The sequence below is a fragment of the Pyrus communis genome, chromosome 11 (genome assembly GCF_041283825.1).
Source record: "Pyrus communis isolate YQ-2024b chromosome 11, ASM4128382v1, whole genome shotgun sequence".
In the NCBI taxonomy this organism is placed as follows: domain Eukaryota; kingdom Viridiplantae; phylum Streptophyta; class Magnoliopsida; order Rosales; family Rosaceae; genus Pyrus; species Pyrus communis.
In genome coordinates, this window is record NC_142575.1 from 6,146,599 (window position 1) to 6,164,744 (window position 18,146).

The 18,146-nt window shown below is 39.0% G+C and overlaps 1 pseudogene across 1 annotated transcript; it reads right to left on the bottom strand.

The window, feature by feature from the left end:
• Window positions 1–969: 969 nt before the first annotated feature.
• LOC137743295 (tropinone reductase homolog At1g07440-like) lies at window positions 970–15,988 on the bottom strand (annotated as a pseudogene). The gene is made up of 8 exons (XR_015953344.1): window positions 15,605–15,988; window positions 15,216–15,422; window positions 14,871–14,931; window positions 14,708–14,719; window positions 13,655–13,662; window positions 10,896–11,032; window positions 10,220–10,326; window positions 970–1,163 (listed from the first exon to the last, which is right to left on the bottom strand). The product of XR_015953344.1 is annotated as a tropinone reductase homolog At1g07440-like (transcript).
• Between the last annotated feature and the right edge of the window lie 2,158 nt (window positions 15,989–18,146).

Genomic DNA, 18,146 nt, shown 5'->3' on the forward strand with positions numbered 1-18,146 from the left:
TATTTATTTAATTTTTAGCCGGATGTGGAGTTAATTTTTCTAATGACTCCAGGCACACAATGGTATTAGAGCTCAATTATTGGACACCCTTAGGACAAAGTTGTGATACCAACTAGATAGTTGATTGAACAAACGGAACATTCATTCACGGACTTTTACTTTTCTGTGGATGTTGATACTTACCTTATGTTATCAGTTTTGTCCAATCTTTTGTTTGGACTTGAAGCCATTTGAGGGAGAGACTAGTAGAAAAGTAATTCAAACCCATAATTCATCCACGGACTTTTGCGTTTTTGTTGATGTTCATACTTACCTTGTGTTATCAATTTTGTCAAATCTTTTGTTTGGACTTGAATTCGTTTGATGGGGAGACTAGTAGAAAAATAATTCAAACCCATAATTCATCCACGGATGTTTGCAACTTTTTGTTTGCTTGTTATGATGTCACAAACTACGCAAAATGATTGTCCTTAAATTTGAAATTGGGTAACCTTAAATTTTCGTCCAATTTCAATATTATACCTCTCTCAATTTTATATACCAGCCCTCAAATTTGATTAAGTGATGAAATGAAAAGTTTGGAACTTATATTTTACTGATTTGGAGTCCAAATTTATGCCACATGTTAGAACAAATTAAAAAAAAAATGGTTTAATTATTAATAATGTATAAATTAGAAAATCATCTGCAAGATCATTTAATATTTTATTTAAAATTAAAAAAAAAAACAAAGGAAGGGTTTTTATCACAAATGGTCCATGAAATTGACCCTCTCAATCATGATGGTCTCTGAAATTAAAAATCGATTAATGTAGTCACTGAATATTAGTCCCGCAAATCAATATCGTCTTTCTATCACTGTTCCGTCCAAACCAGCGTTAAGAGATTTTTTGGAATTAGATAAGATATATTTTTTTTCCCTGATCTCAAGTACTCTCTTCTACTACATATGCATACATATAGAACTATTTCCAAGTCATGCTCCCTGGAAGAGCAAGCCATTGACGGTCACCCCGCCGTCGACGATAATAGTCTGCCGAGTAATGTAAGAGGATGCAGGTAGGCATAGAAATGATACCAAGGAAGACAACCTCTGGTTTTCCAGGACGTCATAAAGGGCACCGAGAGTTTATCATCTCCAATTTCTTGTCATTTCCGAGAAACTGCGTTTATAGAAGAGAGAATTGATGTGTAGGACACATATATTACAAGCGCTTCATAAACATATTAAATAAGGCTAGAAGTATGATCTAAACTTGCTGTAAACTTTTCATAAAAAACTTGCTATAAACAAGTCAGGTCTAAAATCGAACCTATACATGAATAAACAAAAGATATATCGAACACGATCTAAGATGTTTAGAATAACGGTAGTCGGCCATTAACGGTCACCCCGCCGTCGACGATAATAGTCTGCCTAGTAATGTAAAAGGATGCAGGTAGGCATAGAAATGATACCAAGGAAGACAACCTCTGGCTTTCTAAGACGTCATAAAGGGCACCAAGAGTTTATCATCTCCAATTTCTTATCATTTCCGAGAAACTGCGTTTATAGAAGAGAGAATTGATGTGTAGGACACATATATTACAAGCGCTTCATAAACATATTAAATAAGGCTAGAAGTATGATCTAAACTTGTTGTAAACTTTTCATCAAAAAACTTGCTATAAACAAGTCAAGTCTAAAATCGAACCTATACATGAATAAACAAAAGATATATCGAACGTGATCTAAGATGTTTAGAATAATGGTAGTCGGCTATCTAGGCAGCTTTGGAGGTGGTTAGCATTTCAATTATGTACCTCTTTGTCTTTTTCAGATTCTCTAGTTGCTTTTTGGGATGCCTACGTAAGCCCTTTTCCTAGCAGCTACACAATCTCTGTATTTTTGCGAATCTTTCTACTATTTCGGCTATTTGGAAATCTCGAAATAGGTTTATTTTTTAGGGTTACCTAATCTATTTTCATCGTCTTTGCATGTCTATCAATTCTGGGATCGTTCATGGTGGGAATTTTAGTCCTACTTATTCTCAAGACGCCAGCCTATCCTTGGCAAGGTGTCAGCTATTGGTCCTGTGCTTTGGTCTTCTCCTTGGTTTCCTTGGATTAAACTTAATACAAATGGTTTGTCCAAAGGAAATTCCAGTCATATTGCTTGTGGAGGAGTTTTTAGAAATTGTCATTGCATAACCCGCCCCGATTTATTTTACGGGTTTTACAGAACGAAAGGTTAGTCTCATAATTTCACTTTGGTTTTTAAAATGTGTTTGAAAGGGGTTTGTTTTGGACCTTAAATGGTGTGCCCAAGGGAGCCCACCCTTGATTTTCTATCCCCGGTTCCTCTCTCCCCCGTCTGCCACGTGGTAGACCCCTACCCACTTTCTTTATCCTTTCTTTTCTCCCTAAGCACTCACTCTCTCAACTCTCTATCACTCTCTCTCACACACTCACCCTCTCTCCTTCACCCCGATTCACTCACACATCCACACACCCAAATCAAGGAAAGCAACGGCGATGGCGACACCACCACGGCCACCGTGGTAGTACTTTCCCTCGTCTCTATGAAGAAACGGGACACCTAGAGGGCACCTAAACCCAGACTCCGGTGAGCCTAGTGGGTTTCGAGCAAGGAACAGGCCACCTCCAGCCATTCCACGACGATTAGGAGGTAACAAATCTTTCCCTCTCGTCTCTATTTCAATTTGGTACCTAGATCGAGTCCTAGGTATAAGCAGCGACGTCGATTGGAGCTCGGGGAGGCTCCAGCCTCATTCCCTAACGAGAACAGGTAGGCAAGACCTTTGGGCCGAGGAACCTAGGGCTTTTGGCCCACTAAACCTTCAGCCCAAGACCAAAAGGTTTCAACTCGTGAGCCTTAGACCCAAACCTTTTTTATTTTTATTTATTTTGTTTTCTTTTAAAACCCCAAAAACAATCGGGCCAGGTTTCAAGCCCAGCCTATTTGAAAACCATTTAAACCTTTTGGACCCAGGCCTTTAGGCCATGTGAGATTAGGTGTTCAGGCCTTTGCATCCGAGCCCAAACTGTTGCAACCCTAAACCCTTTGAAGCAAGTATTCAGGCAGTGTGGAAGTTGGGGCCTTTGAGGCCTTTGGGACCTGTGTAAATCAAACCCAACCCAGAGAGAGATAGGCCATTAAGCCATCCAACCTGGGCTTCTAGCTCAATAGTCTCAATCCCAACCCGGACCCATGAATCTTTAACCGACCCGGACCTTTTAACCATTGACTTGGTCAACGTTGACTGTTGGCTTTAACTTTGGCTTGTCAAAGTTGACCTTTTGTTGACTTTTCTGGTTTTGTTCGAAAACCTCCTAGGCTAATTTCGACGTCTTGGATCCTTTTTGGATGTTCGTTTTTCCAAATTCAATTGTTTGAATAGAGTTTTATTAATTGGAGGGGTAATTATTTGTGGTGTTTCCATCTTCGCTAGTTTGCCTAGCTTTTCGGCAGCGAAGTATCTGTGAGTGGACCCCTTCTAAAATGCATATTTTAATAGTTGAAATGCATACATGAAAAACATGATTTAATGATTACGTTTTATGAGATATTATGCTTAATGAGAATATATTGAATTATCATATTTTATCAAACTGATGTTCTTCGTAGTATATATGATGGATGACTATATACTGCTTACGAACATGCTTTTACACACTTCTTTATAGTATATATGATGGATGACTATATGCTATGAAGATGATTTGAGATAGATGTACTTATATTTTGGGAAAGACTATATTCAATGTTTTTGTGCGTATCTAGTGGTCACTGTTCTACCTATGAGTGATGATATTTATATTGGCTTCGGCCGAGTGTAGGTTGGAAATGATACTTATATTGGCTACGGCTGGGCGTAGGTTGGTGCCTGTTTGGCAAATGAAGTGTTTTGAAGGAAGTGTTCTAAATGAGTAGTTTTCTATGCCTTCGGGCGATATTGATACCACTAGCACATTTTATACGTGATAAATTAAGGTTTTATGGAATGCTAGGGTTTCGGAAACCTATTACATATTATACTATTGAATTTCCATAAAACTTTGGGGGTTAGTATGTTGATAACTATTTCAGTATTATATGTATATCAACTTGGTCTACTCTTCTTTGTTTTGCGCCCCCTCAGGACTTAGATTCGAGGTGTACAATCCCTGCATCAAGGCACTTCCGCATCGGCATCTTCAAGTCCTCTCGCTGTAGGACTCATTCCTTCATTCATTCAATTTTATATTATTTCTTTTTAGTATTCTAGATTAGTTGTTTGCTCTGAACACGTTCCTCATTTGCATATTAATTATATTTAAATTTATAAGTATTATTTATTTCTTGTTCTCATGCATTCTAGTATGACTTCGTCACTTTCGGGTGTCGGCCAGCACGTACCTACCCTGGTGTTCGGGGAATATTGGGGTGGGGCATGTCAATGTGGTATCAAAGCGTGGTTGTTTAGAGCATACTTTGGATTTTCCGTTACTGTAGTGGTTTGTCGATCATGACATCATTTGGATGTTATGACTTCCAGATTTGTTGTCTTTCAACATGGTTGTGCAACCTTTATACTGCATGAATAGTCACACCTTATGGAAGAAGAAGAAACTCGTGTTGGGACTATGCTTCATCGATGATGAATTGGTTTTTTGAACGACTTTCAACATCGAACCGATACTCTGCAACATGTGTTCCCTAGGAATTGCGGGTGAAGTCGGTTTTTACATTAAAGTGACGTGAATTAGAAATCTCAATAAGAGGAAGTCTGGTTAAGACCAGTTGAAAATCCGAAATTGTGATGCCATTCTGCAACATGCGTTTCCCTAAGAATTGGGGGCAAAGTCGGATCTACATCGGAATGTTGGAAAACGAAAAAATCTTAGTGGTACGAGTTGGTTAAGACCAACTGGAAATCTAAAGCAGTGTTGTACTCTATGACATGTGTTCCCTAGGAATGCCGAGTAGAGTCATATCCTTATGGAAATTACTTGAAACTTTCGAAGTTCGTGTTGGAAAAAGCAAGTAAACACTAGTTGTTACGAAGTTTGGTAAATGGTAGTTTGGTGGGATCGAATCAATGTTCTTAGACTTGTTTCCACCGAGAAAATTCGTGTGGATCTTTAGAATAATTCTTGGTGATTGTTCTATCAATAATTTTCTTGCTTACTCTATTAGCGAAGTCAAGTCCCCTAACCTTTGACCGTTAACTTCACATTAAATTCTTCGAACGTTGTTTTTAACTAGAGTATAGAAATGTCGATTACACCATCGTGTACCATCCCCATTGTGCAAGCGTAGTTGTTGAATACCTCAATAGAAAAACACACAAAGCTCAAGGATGATATAGGTTGGATGTTTTGGCTTCCCAATTTTGAGGCACAGTAGATCAGTAGAGTAACGCGGTTGCATATTGCGATGATTAACCAAATAATCATAAACAGTGACTTCTACTTTTGCATGTTCACCTTCCCTTGCTTGTTTGTTCCTCAAGGTAAAACTGGATCATACTGTCGTACTGATGTTTTCTATTACCCTTCACCCCAAGTTCATCTGGATCATCCGAACCTATTCAGACAATTATCCAGTAAGACCATATTAGATTAGAAAAGCTAAAAAGCCGAATTTACTGAAATCATATAAATTTCTCAGGAGGTTCAAATTATTTCACGAGTTGTTGAACGAAATTAACTGACAAGTTATATTAACAGGTATGTTTCAGCGGATGTGTACGCCCAGTTTCATATTGATTCAGACAGGAACGTTTGGAGCATAACCTTTTGACAAGCTTACCAAAAATACCGGAAAGAGTTCCACGTGGATGTGAGGTTTAAGCCGTCTTTTAGTAAGAGACCGATGAAGATTATAGTGCAGGTGGTCAGCGGATTGCATCATCAATCACTATCTTCACGCTGAAATGAATAGTCACCACTCATTATTTTGCTACAATTCATGAACATCATATCATACTCTAGTAGTTCTTTTCCAACGATATGATGCCTATAAATTGTAGCAAGATAAAGAGATGTGTGCGCCTCAACGCATCTTTCCACTGTTTCACTCCAGGACCTTATTGTTCGTGAGTACGTGGATGTCGAAACGCTTTTAGCCGATCTGATTGGTACACTCTGGAATGGTACCACATCACGGTTAAGGCGATAATTGGATGATCTTTGCACACTCTCACGTTGCGGAGCAAAATGGTATTTTGGCACTTTTGGCGACATGGTACGAGAACTTCTACAGGCAACACTGGTTGACAGAGGAATTTTTGCAAACTTATATCCAGAGGATCGAATTTACGATGTGAGAAATTATGCACCCTTAAGAAATCACTGCTTGCTTATCAAGACAACAATGGGTGGTCGATATCACAGGGGGTCGACTGTGATATCGATAGCTTATTCGTTGGGTTCATTAAGGAAGTGGGTAGGTAGACCCGTCTATGGTAGATGTTACTGAGTAGTCATTGTTGGGGCTCGACCCAAAGATAATTTTTCTTGTGGTATGTGATGTTACATATGCATGGGCGAGACCCACTTTCATTTTCGATTTTGATTTTCAGTACAAGTATTTTAACTTACATATTATAGTTGTATGTGTTTTCTGAAGTTACAAATGTTTGGTCGAGTCATTTCCACTTTCACTGTTGAGTTTAGTATGAATTTTTCGACCTCTTTGTTATTACTTATCTATTTTGACGTTATCATATTTTGTGTACTTATTTTTGACCCTACGTCAATATATGTTTTCGCCTTTATATCTTTATAAAGTATGTTTTCTACTTTTACACCGGGAAAGAAAGTATGAGCCTAGAAATCATTGCAACCCGATCGCAATGATGTGGCACTTTCCTTTTTCTGCAACCACTTTGACTTGATTTATTCTATACATATATATTTTCTTCTCCCTATTTTCAAGTTTTTCAGTGTAGCAAGTTATTTTAAATTTCGAGATGAAATTTTATTTAACAAGGGTAGATTATGACAACCAGTCCCGATTTATTTTACGAGTTTTACGGAATGGAAGGTTAGTCTCGTAATTTCACTTTGGTTTTAAAAATATGTTTGAAAGGGGTTTGTTTTGGACCTTAAATGGTGTGACCAAGGGGGACCACCCCTAATTTTCTGTCCTCAATTCCCTTCTCCCCCGCTTGCCACGTGGAAGACCCCTACCCATTTCCTTTTTCCTTTTTCTTCTCCTCGAGCACTCACTCTTTGAGCTCTCTATCACTTTCTCTCACACATTCACCGTCTCTCCCTCGGACTTTTTCCCTCACCCTGATTCACTCACACATCCACACACCTAAATCAATGAAAGTAACGACGACGGTGACACCACCACGTCTACCATGGTAGCACCATCATTCTCCTTCGTCTCTGTGAAGAAACGAGACACCCAGAGGGCGCCCAAACCCAGACTCAGGTGAGCCCAGTGGGTTTTGAGTAAGGAACCAGCCACCTTCAGCCATTCCACGATGATTAAAAGGTAACAAATCTTTCCCTCTCGTCTCTATTTCATTTTGGTACCTAGATCGAGTCCTAAATGTGAGCAACGAAGTCGACCGAAGCTCGAGAGGCTCTAACCTTATTCCTCAGCAAGAACAGGTATAGCCAAAGCCCTTGGGCCGAGGAACCTAGGGCCTTTAGCCCGCTAAACCCTTAGCCCAAGACCAAAGGGTTTCAGCCTGTGAGCTTTAAACCCAAACCTTTTTTATTTTTATTTATTTTTTTCTTTTAAAAATCCAAAAACAATCGGGCCAGGCTTCAAGCCTAGCTCATTTGAAAACCCTTTAATCCTTTCGGACCCAAGCCGTAGGGTCATGTGGGATTTAGACTTCGAGCCTTTGCATCAAAGCCCAAACCCTTTGAAGTAGGCCTTCCGGCCATGTGGAAGTTGGGCCTTTGGGGCCTGTGTAAATCGAACCCAACCCAGAGAGAGACAGACCCTTAGGCCATCCAACCTGGGCCTCCGACCCGGTAGTCTCAAGCCTAACTCAGTCTGACTCGGACCAGTGAATCGTTGACGAACCCGGACCCGTTGACTGTTGACTGGTCTGACCGTTGACTTTGATTTTGACCAATCAAATTTGACTTTTTGTTGACATTTTTAGGTTTTGTTCGGGAACCTTCCTAGGCTAATCTCGACGTCCTGGATCTGTTTTTTACATCCGTTTTACCAAATTCAGTCGTTTGAATAGAGTTTTATTAATTGGACCCTTTATGTGCTTAGGGGCAATTATTTGTGGCATTTCTGTCTTCGCTAGTTTGCGTGGCTCTTCGACGGTGAAGTATCTGTTAGTGGACCCCTTTCTAAAATGCATGTTTAATAGTAAAAATGCATACATGAAAAGCATGATTTAATGATTCGTTTTATGAAACGTTTTATGAGATATTATGCTTACTGAGAATATTTTGAATTATCATATTTTATCGAACTGATGTTCTTTGTAGTATATATGATGGATGATTGTATACTGCTTATGAACATGCTTTGACACACTTCTTTATAGTATATATGATGGATGACTATATGCTATGAAGATGATTTTGAGATATATGTAATTATATTTTGGGAAAGACTATATTCAATGTTTTTGTGCGTATCTAGTGGTCACTGTTCTGGTTACAGGCGATGATACTTATATTGGCTTCGGCCGGGTGTAGGTTGGTGCCTATTTGGCAAATGATACTTATATTGGCTACAGCCGAGCGTAGGTTGGTGCTTGTTTGGCAAATGAAATGTTGTAAATGAGGAGTTCTCTATGCCTTCGGACGATACTGCTACCACTAGTTACCACATTATATACGTGATATGTTTCATGAAAAGTTTTATGGCATGCCAGGGTTTCGAAAACCTATTACATATTATACTATTGAATTTCCATAAAACTTTGGGGGTTAGTATGTTGATAACTATTTCAGTATTATATATATATATATATATATATATATATATATATATATTAACTTGGTTCAATCATGTTTGTTTTGCACCCCCTCAAGACTTAGATTCGAGGTGTACAATCTTGGCATCAAGGCACTTTTGCATCAGCATCTTTGAGTTCTCTCGGTGTATGACCCATTTCCTTCTTTCATTCAATTTTATATTATTTCTTTTTAGTGTTCTAGATTAGTTGTATGCTTTGAACACGTTCCTCATTTTCATATTAATTATATTTAAATTTATAAATCTTATTTATTTCCTGTTCTCATGCATTCTAATATGGCTTCGTCACATTCGGGTGTCGCCCATCATGTACCTACCTTGGTGTTCGGGGAATATCGGGGTTGGGCGTGTGATGGTCAATTTCTTAGCGGCTTCTGCCAAGGGATTGGCCATCGCAACTATTTCTTTGCATAATTATCAATAATTGTTATTGGTGTAGAGTTTGCATATTAGTGGCGTTGGCATTGTCTTTGGTTGGAAAGTGACTTTTCTAATGTTATTTTTGCTCTGACTGATTTTGATCCTCATTGGCCTCTTTGTACGCAATAGTCTATTTGTTTGGACCGCATTCTAAAGATGACTTTCTACGGCTTTCACATATATCGCGAAGGAAATGTTGTTGTGGATAATTTTGCTAACATGGGTTTGTCTTCTTCAAATTTAGTACGACATGATTCTCCTCCGTTGCCAGCTCATGCTACTTTGTTTTCAGACTATGCTAGTTTTCCTAGGTACCGCTTTTCAAATTAATTTGCATATCGGCATGCAGGTTTGACTCACTTTTTTTTTTTTTTTTTTTTGCGTAACCTTGTGATGTTCCTTAATTTGTTTAATTTGCAGTTTTAGACTTTTAGGTTTGGTTTTAGAAGGGTTAGGTTTCATAGCCCCTCTCTTTTCGTTGTATTTTTATTGTTTGCGTTTTTAGAAGGGTACTATTTATGTCCTCCTTTATTTTTCATGTATTATGGGTTCAACTGCTCAACCATCACTTTAGTTTAAATGAATTTAGTATAGAATATATTTATCATTTGTCAAAATTCAAAATCCAACTTTTTATTCTAATTTCGACTATGGACTTTTGACAGACCCATCAATGGAATACTTCTTGGCTTGAAGTTATGAGATGAAAGGGACTTGTAATATAAATGGTTAAAATATCTCACTCAAGTATTTTAAACCCGATTTTGATTTTTCTGCTCCAACAACGATATTGTATTAAAAAAAGGAAAATAAAAGGCATGCACAAGAACGTGATCAGGATGATCTTACAGATTCAACAAGGAGAGTCGTGATGTACCAAGGTGCCACGTTGTTGGTCTTTATGTTATCGTTTGCCCACTCACATGCCAAGTTTTTGGCTAATTGATTTATTGCACCTGAGATACAATGTAGAAAAACCACACTTTGGCCAAAAACTAAAAATCACACACCAAAAACATTGTAGTCAAACTTTAGAGGCTTCTCTTCTCACCATCATAAGAGAAAAAAATAATAGCCGCTCATCTTTCCCGTTTTACCAAAATGTAAATATATAAACTCCATAGTCGCTGCCCTTCCTCCAACTGGAGGCCGGTGGCAATCCCTTTCCCCATTTAGCTAGCCTCCCTCTTTTATCTTCTTATAGATTGTGACTTATCTATTTTTTGTCTTAGTATTTTTGTCAATAAGTATCTCCTTGGTGAGATTTTTTCAGTCTTTCTTCGTGATTATTTTAATTTTGTGTTTGTGTGTTGTCGGCTTCTTCTGTGCAACTTTGTTGAAATTGGTTCACTGATTGTGTTGCACACAAAATTAGCTTTTAATCGAATATAATGTGTTTGTCTAAAAGTGATATATATTTTTTTTAATATTTGAATGAATTTTTAACTAATTATAAACAATATATGATATCTTTCAATTTTTTAATAAAAGTCGAAATCTATATAAGGAAATTAACTATAAGCACCTTTAGTGGCAGAATATATAGAGGCAACATCTATTGAGACCACAACAGCAGTAGAGGACAAAAAAATAATGTTAGCAGCTCGTGCAACTTTGAGAAGAGGATGTGAAAGTTGGGACAAGTGGTAAGCAGATTTCCTGCTACGAATGTGAAGTAGCCTGATGTGGAGCGAAGATCAGTAATGTTTCCTGACCAATCAGCATCAGTATACCCTTTTACCTCCATATGTCCATGCTTCTTGAAGATCAGTCCTCTACCCAGTGCACCTTTCAACTAACTCAGTATACACATCACTGCTGCCATGTGATCCTCACTATGAGCATGCATGAATTGACTTACAACACTAACTGCATACGCAATATCCAGACGTGTAAGTGATAAATAAATTAACCATCCTACCAATCTCTGATATCTTTCTTTATTGGTAGGAACTTGATCCTGCTGTATCGCCAAGTGATGATTCTACACAATGGGAGTTTCAACTGGTTTACAAGCCAACATTCCAGTTTCAAAGAGAATATCAAGAACATACTTCCGCTGAGAAAGTAAATACCATCACGAGAACAAGCAACTTCAATGCCCAAGAAGTATTTCAAGCCTCCTATATCCTTCATCTCAAATTTTGATGAAAGATACCCCTGCAACCTTTTTATCTCTTCTGTTTCATAACTAGTAACTACCATATCATCCACATAGATAATCAACAAAGTAACTTTACCTTCCATGCGTTTAATGAACAGGGTGTGGTCTGCATTTCCCTGTCTATAGCCGTACTTTTTCATTGCTTAAGTGAACCTTCCAAACCATGCTCTGGGTGATTGTTTAAGTCCGTAGAGAGCTTTTCGGAGTCTACATACTTTCCCTGCTTCATTCGATGTTTCATATCCTGGTGGAAGATCCATGTATACTTCTTCTTCCAGATCTCCATGTAAGAAAGCATTCTTCACATCGAACTGTTTCAAAGGCCAGTCCAAATTAGCTGCTAAAGATAAAAGGACTCGAATAGTATTCATTTTTGTGACCGGAGCAAACGTTTCTTGGTAGTCAACTCCAAATGTCTATGTGTACCCTTTAGCCACCAATATTGCCTTGTATCAGTCAATGGATCCATTTGCCTTGCGTTTTATGGTGAACACCCATTTACATACCACTGGTCTCTTCCCTTATGGTAGTGACACTACATTCCACGTTCCGTTTCTTTGTAAGGCTTCCATCTCTACTCCCATGGCTTCTACCCAACGAGGATATCGCAAAGCCTCTTCCACTTTTGTTGGAATTTTAATCCCAGCCATTTGATTCACCATGGCTTGGTACTTGGGTGATAGTCAATGAGTGGACACATACTGTGCAATTTCATATCTCACTTTTCTTTCTGGAGAAAACTTGTCAGGTGGTTTCCCACGGTTTTGCCTAAGAAGTAAAATATAGGAATTTTCAACAATATCTGCAGTATGAGAACGTACCTCTTGGATATCCACGGGGACATGAGCGTGTACTAGTGGAAGAGAATGAGGGTTATTTTCTGTTTGCACAGTCTCAGTATCACTCGTGGACCTATTACCTTCTACTAAATCCATAAATGGTGTAGGCCTATTATTCGACGCTGCATGAGTTATCTCTCGGTCAAGGGTTTCACAGTCAAGATCCACTAGGCTTTGGCTTGTTGTGTCGCGACCCTCTGGTAAGGCACAGTCAGGTGGATTGCTCATAACACCTAAGTCTTCAATCTCAGCCTCTCCTGTACCACTGGGACCATGCTAACTGTCTCGTTCATATGGAAGATCAAACCAACTGTAGTCTTCGTCTTTACTATTTAACGCCCCCTAAAGAGTACCGTGGGTTTGATCAGAGATGAAAAACATCTCGGTTTCAGAAAACGTGACATCTATGGTGACACAGAAATGCTGAGTAGGTGGATGGTAACATCGATATCCCTTTTATTGGCTATTAAATCCCATAAATACACAACAAATAGCACACATATCTAATTTACTTTGTTGATTCTTGTAAAGATGCACATAAGCCACACATCCAAATATGCGAGGTGATAATTGAAAAGAAGATAGTAGAGTGACATAATCCGTCAAGACTTCCATAGGAGTTCGGAAGTTGTGAACTCGAGAGGGCATTCGATTAAGAAGATAAATGGAATATGTAACTGCATCCGCCCAATAGGCATGAGGAGCATGAGCCTCAGTTAGAAGAGCCCGTTTAGTTTCCAATATATGTTTGTTCTTACGTTCTGCCTCACCATTTTGTTGAGGAGTTTGAGGACAAGTAGCCTCGTGAAGTATGTCGTATTCTGCGAAAAATTGTGATAGTTCAAAATTAAGATATTCTCCACCATTATCGGATCTCAGGACTATGATAGGAAGAGAAAATTGATTTCCAATCATCCGATAAAACTGTTGGAAATTTTACCCAACGTCACTCTTTTGTTTCATGGTATAGAGTCAAGTCATTATGGTGCAATCATCTACAAAGGTAACAAACCATCGAATACCGTGGCACGTCACTATTGGTGAGAGACCCCATACATCAGAATGAATTAACTCAAAAGGCAATAATCTTTTATTGAGACTCAAGTGGTAAAAAGTACGATGACTTTTTGCAAGAATGAAATCCTGACACTGAAAATCAGAGTCTGAAACGCCATTAAATAAAGACAGAAGTAATTTTCTTAAATAACCAAAAGATGCACGTCCTAGTCAACGATGCCATAACCAGATTCTCTTAACCTTGTTGTTGTGACCACTGCTTACTTGGTTGACTCGGCCCGGTACCACATCATTCACATAATATAACCCTCTCCTCTTAGTACCACGCCCAATGATCGCCCATGTCTGGATATCTTGTCGTAGGCAAAAAGTGGGAAACATGAGTACAACATAATCTAATTGTTCCGTAAATTGACCAACATAAAGTAAATGATTCAACAATGAAACATGAAAAGTGTTATGCAGAGATAGAGAGGGAGTAAGTGCGATGGAACATGCTCCTATAACTGGAGCAATTTCACTGTTTGTTGTGATAACATTCTTCTTGGGTGGCATGGTTAAGTGGTGAAACAGGGATTCATCATATGTCATATGATCCGTAGCTCCGGAATCAATTATCCAACCAGAATCTCGTTTAGTGGATGTTGTGAATGCAATGCCAATTTTACTTGGATCATCGGATTGTTCTTGGGATGAAATTAAATTCAATAATGAAAGCTGCTTGTCCAAATTGTTTTGTTCCGGATCACTCGCGTGGTCGAAAAACTAACAGTTTGCTGCTGGTGGGCTCAACAGGCCATTTGTCCCTTTACTGCTGACTCTAGAGATTGGCCCAACACTTGTGTCAGCGTGCCCTGCTTGCTGCCCCACTTGAATTTGGGCTTTTGGATCAGCTAGCCCAACTCGCTGAGATGAAATCTGGCAGTGCGCACTAAAAGTCGGATTGGAGAACTCATTCAAGGCTTGCGCTAAACCCAAGACATGACTCACAGCTTGGTTGTCGGCCATGGAAGTGATCTTTGCTTTAGATTTCTAATTTTTTCCAATATGTGGTGTCTCTTGCTTCAAGACACAAGGCTTGGTAGTTTAGGTTTATATGGTCTGGCTGTTTGTTTTGTTTTGCTTTTATGGGTTTGGATTGTAACGGAATCGGGTCTCTTGTTTCGAGACCTGAGTTTGGGGTTTTAACATAGGTCTTTTGTTTCGAGACTTCTGAGCTTGGTTCCAATGGCTGTTACGCAGCCAACAAAGAGAAGCACTGAAGATGGCAGTGAACAAGATTAGGGTTTATTGACAGGCCGAAACCTGCTCTAATACCAAGATAAAAGTCTTTAGGGTTTGAATTGTGTGTTTATTCTTCTCTCTAAAAGGTAAATATATAGTTGTACAATATCTCACATAACATGAATAAGAATCTCAATTATACAAAGAATAAATTATAGGATTACATTCCTAAACTAAATGCAACACTCACGCCAACATAATCCTCATCAATGTACTCTAAAGTTGCTTTCGGTATGACAATCCCCACGTTGTTTATATATACAAGACATTATTGAAAAGGTTTAGCATAACATAACGATTTTACCTTATATGTATTATTGAAAAATGCATGAAAATTATGTGCATTAAACATAAAAAGTACATACATACGTGTACATCTTTGAGTTTTTAAAAACGTACAATTTTACGAATTAATGAAATTTGAAACGTGTACAACAAATAGATTTATTTACGAGAGGATGTTAAGTTTGTCGTGGAAGTGTGATGATAATTCATGATTCATGCACATATGTTATTTCAACTAATTAGTCTTCTACCTGCAAGGATGTTGAGTTTGCCATAAAAATTTGATGAGACCTTATTTATAAGCTCTTCTCTTTGGGTTTTTGGCACCACATCATAGACTGAGCCTGTGACTTGAAAGCCCTTCTTCTCCCACTGACTCAGGCAGCCATTAAGGTCAACTTCATTTCGGGAACAAGTATGCACAATTAGAGCCAGCCCTGCCAATTCCTCCACTATCGCATACCTAAATAAAACTTTACTAATTTAACATAGAGCAGTAAGAAAATAATTCAAACCCATAATTCTAAAACAGAAGAAAACATGGGACAAGTGGAGAAATAAAGAGAGTATTGTATTGCATGTATAGGAAAATTGAAACTAAAAGAAGATTAATGTTCTTAAGTATCCAAATTTGTAGAAGGTAACCCAATTCCTTTGCTTCCACCGGTGACAAGAGCTGTCATTCCACGAAGAGACCATCTCCTCTCTCTGCTATTCATCTCTATCTGTTCTCTAATCTCCCTGTCTGCTCTCTAATCTATCTTTATGTAAATACTTTGTGGTTTCGATTATATTTCTTTTCGATAGGATTATTACTGGATATTTTGGTGCCCAGGAAAAGTACCCTTGACATCTGTTCATTCAGCAACTTGCTACATTTTGTTTGCTTGTTTGCTTACCCCATGAATTTCTTCTGCTTTCCCGACAATATATGCAATGATATTGATGATGCAGTTGCTAATTTCTGGAGGGGGCAAAAGAGGGGAGAGCGGAAAATCCATTGGGTTAGTCGGCAGTCATTGGGTTTGCCCAAACAGGAAGGGGGGCATGGGATTTCGGAACCTAAAGGAGTTCAATTTTTCATTATTGGCAAAACAATGCTGGCGTCTACTACAGGATCCCGAGTCACTGTGGGCCCAAGTTATCAAGGAAAGATACTTCCCCAATTGTTCTTTCTTTGAGGGTCGTAAGGGGGTAGGTCCTCTTGGGCCTGGGCTAGTCTTCTTGCAGGTAGAGAAATCATTGCTAAGGGCATGCACTGACAAATTATGGGTGGTGATCAAGTTAGAGTTTGGGTGGATCAATGGATCCCGGCCTCAGGAGTTGCGATGGACCTAACAAGGCGGGTATCCTCCCTAATCGACCCCCACTATCAGACTTGGTAGATGGAGTCAATTGAGAGGCAGGTGGCAGATGTTGTAATGACCCAAAATATCTAATTCAGAAGCTAATTACAAAGATAGGCCCCAAATTCATTTTCTTAGCAAATTTCACTAAAAGATTAATCTCATGTATTTTATTATGGCTGCATCTAACCTTCTCGTTAGATTGCCTACGTACCCTACTAAGGGATCAAGCCATTTGTAGTTCACATTACGCTTCTAGAATAACATACTAAAATTTCATTTCGATCCAACGGTCGGATCTCTGCCAATCACAACATTCGAGTGGCGGTCAACGTTTTAATTTACTAATTTGCAAATCCAATTCGGGAAGATCCGTAAGTTGGATTCCCAATTCATAAGTTCCTAAGGTCCTCAAATATTATGTACTATAATGTCTCAAAGTTTGGTTATAATCCAACAATTGAATGGTCATCAATTACGAAAAATCGTATGGCAGTACAATTATCCAAAAATTTTGAATATTTGAATTATCGTATCAAATTTCAACGAACGTAGTTTGGATATGGGCTCAAGACATCAAGAATGTCCCGCTGTCCAAAATCCATGAAAACAGATTCTCCACCACGCGTCGCTGAGCGTGGTGGTTTCCAGCGAACAGAAACCCACTTTTTCGTCTAACTCCAAATTCTACAAATTTAAGGGAAGATAGAGCTCAACAAGAGGAACAAGTTTTATACCTTCCACGAAATCCAAAAGTGGATGGATTCCGCTGATAAAGCCGGCAGGTGCCTAAAGCTTCCCAGTGTCGATTTGTCGCCTACGGTGGTCCACTGGGATCAAAGCTGGTCTGGATTTACTCCTGGGATGATGGGCTACAAAACCCAACTGGTGGCATCGGCCATCGCTTTGCTTGTTCACTGGAAAAATGAAAAGGGTGGCCAGAGCGCCATTGGTTTTCATCGGTTTTTATGTCCTCACACCGTGACATACGGTGGTTAATCAAGGTGGTTCTTAGTGAGCTTCAAGATGGTGGTGGTGGCGTCGAAAAATTTCATTAGAGTTGGCGAGAATCAATCTCAAAAAATGGGAGGTCGCAGGAGGTCAAAAGGGGGTTTTATTATAAAATACATCATCGTATAATTACATTAAGTCAACGAGGGACATTTTCATCATTTTACTTCCCGATAGAAAAAAATTTCCACATAATCATATATTTTAAAAATTTCAGGGGCATTACAGATGTTGATAGATAGGTGGTTCTGGATACTTCAATAGGCGTGCTTGAGCGAATAGATCGATTGATTTGGCCGCATGATCGGAGGGGCCGATATACGGTAAAATTTGGGTATCATTGGACTCACGATATTAGCTGTTGGATGTGGGACCTCCAGCCTTCTTCCCTAGCAGCTGTTGATTCGGGGGTCTGGAAAAGGCTATGGACCATGATTACAAGTCCAAAAATTAAAAACTTTATGTGGAGAGTTACTCAGCTGGCTATCGTTACAAAGATTATTCTATTCCGACGTAGGTGTGTTTCTTCCCCAATATGCCCCATCTGTTCTGAGCAGGATGAGTCTATTGAACATGTCTTACTCCTATGCCCTTGGGTGGATAGAGTCTAGTTTGGTGGTGCTCTGAGTTTGCGAATTGATAAGGCTTCGGTCTTTACTATTCACGCCTGGCCACATGGCACAGTCATCCGGGGCAGAAAGGGGATAGCAGAAAAACATTGTCATACATCGCGTTTACTTGTTGGTTTATCTAGAAGGCATGAGGTGATGCGGTATTGAATTCCTGGCAAAGATCTCTATTGAAAACCCTACTTGATATCTCCATGGCTG